Source organism: Olea europaea, unplaced genomic scaffold (assembly GCF_002742605.1).
Source record: "Olea europaea var. sylvestris unplaced genomic scaffold, O_europaea_v1 scaffold19268, whole genome shotgun sequence".
NCBI classification, from domain to species: domain Eukaryota; kingdom Viridiplantae; phylum Streptophyta; class Magnoliopsida; order Lamiales; family Oleaceae; genus Olea; species Olea europaea.
Window position 1 is genome coordinate 1 of NW_019237094.1, and position 2,043 is coordinate 2,043.

At 37.7% G+C, this 2,043-nt stretch overlaps 1 long non-coding RNA gene across 1 annotated transcript; it reads right to left on the bottom strand.

Moving 5' to 3' along the window:
- Nucleotides 1-676: 676 nt before the first annotated feature.
- LOC111379063 lies at nt 677-1,994 on the bottom strand. Its single transcript, XR_002699993.1, has 2 exons — nt 1,839-1,994; nt 677-1,058 (listed from the first exon to the last, which is right to left on the bottom strand). It is a non-coding gene; the product is annotated as an uncharacterized LOC111379063 (long non-coding RNA).
- Nucleotides 1,995-2,043: the final 49 nt, after the last annotated feature.

Below are 2,043 nucleotides of genomic sequence, written 5' to 3' on the forward strand. Positions count from 1 at the left end.
GTAACTTGCACTGTCTCAACATTTAATCTGACTTAACCATCGATGGTCTATGTATTGATAAATTATTGGACATCTTAAATACCATTTCATTGACATCCGACTTCTTAATATAAATAATCCAAATGAATATTATCATTCTTGCCACATATGATGATAATGATCATAATGACAAATAACATTATTTATCTACATTTAAGAGGTCTAATCATATGTAGGGCGCATACCTAAGACCCAAGTGTCATCATGCTCACATTACTGTCAATCTCACCAACCAATCAAATTCCATCAAACAAAATGTTGCACAAACAAACTTCGACAATATCAGCACCCTCATTGATCGTCAAAGGCGCACTAACTGAAGCGAATTCATAGACACACATTGCGACACATCGAACGAAATTGAACGACCACCACATATGTTCAGAAAAATAAGGTAGAATCTCCTGATCGAGGCAAGGAACTTGCCATTCCCGGGAGAAGATTTTTCCAGGAGAACTTACAATATCAGGGAAATGCCCCCTCAAAGAGCTCAAAATCTTAAACAGGGAGAGAAGTGTGTTTGACCGTCGCCTGAGATTGCACGACTCATTTCCCCGAAGACTTCCAGAGTTCCTTCAACGTACACAGGTTTAGCATTTTCTATGCACTTTGAAATGAGAAATAAGAGCAGAATAGATTTCTTAGTTAAGAAGCATGATTGGTTTTACTCAATTATGAGATAAAGAAATGGTAAACAAGTACAACGATGAACTGGAAGAGAGTTCAATAAACATCAACATGGACAAACAGTAATAAACTACAAGGCCAATCCATAAGACTCGGTTATCACACAGACACGAACAACAACGTTAAGGGTGACTACTCCAGTATTAAAAAGTTCTCTTCGATTTTTCTCATAATGATAATTCTCCGTCACTCTAGCTTATTTAGAAGAAGTTCGGGCGTAAACAGAACGAGAGGCTATTGTAATGCAGCTATGCAATCAATTTCAATCTTTGCGTCCATTGGTAGTGCTGCCACTTGGTAAGTTGAACGAGCCGGAGCAGGCGATGGAAAATCTGCAATGGGATTAAGCCAAATTATATTTCACCCAACAGATTAATCAATCGAGGGTAGGAAAATGTCTATCATGTATTCATACATACGAGGAATTGTTCTGGAAAGGAACAAGTCGGGATGACATTATACGAATTCCCAAGCTCAGGGAAGCATGGTGATATAACTGTGGAAATTCTCACGAGCTTTTCAGTTTTTAACGAGGAATATAAGTTATCATCCATGTAACTACGGTAGAAATTCACGCAACTCTGGAAATTTACCGCATTATACATTTTGTAACATTACAGATTTTACATAATAAGGCACAATGGTAGGTGGACATGGAAAAAGCATTACGTGTATTTGCACAGAACTAAATTTGCAATCTGTGTAACGTTCTGGGTCTTGTATGCTAAGGGGTCTTATAAGAAGTTGTAGAGGCACACTTTCATCAAATGCTGACCCAAATCTATTGATAGACTTTAGAGGTCAGAATGGTGAGGTTTAAATGAATCAGAATTAAGCTAACAAGAGAGGAAACTGACTTGTAATGACTTTTATGAACAAGAGTTTTTCCTAAAGATACATGGACATGGGAATTGAGTAACACCCTTTGCCATTGGAAGTGATAAAAGGAAAGCAGTGCTAATAAATTTGTTCTTCAAATGGTTTTCTTGTAGTTGATGCAGAAAACTAGGCATACAGGTATCAAGTCCTATCAGTTGCATCTTCGTATATATGCAGAATCAAAGAAAGAAATTATGTGGACAGACGAGTTGACTTGAATCCTAAAAACTCACATTTAGCATAGATCTCATTCACTTTCTTGAAGTCTCCCAGATCAGCCAACCTGTAAAGAAGCATGCAATATCAATTTCAAAAACCAAGATGTTGATCAGTGATGAAATGCGTGTTAGTTCATCAGTGCGAGTGAGATTGAGCTCACTTTTCGTGTGTGTGTGTGTGTGCAGGAAAGAGAGAGAGAGAGAGAGAGAGAGAGAGAGA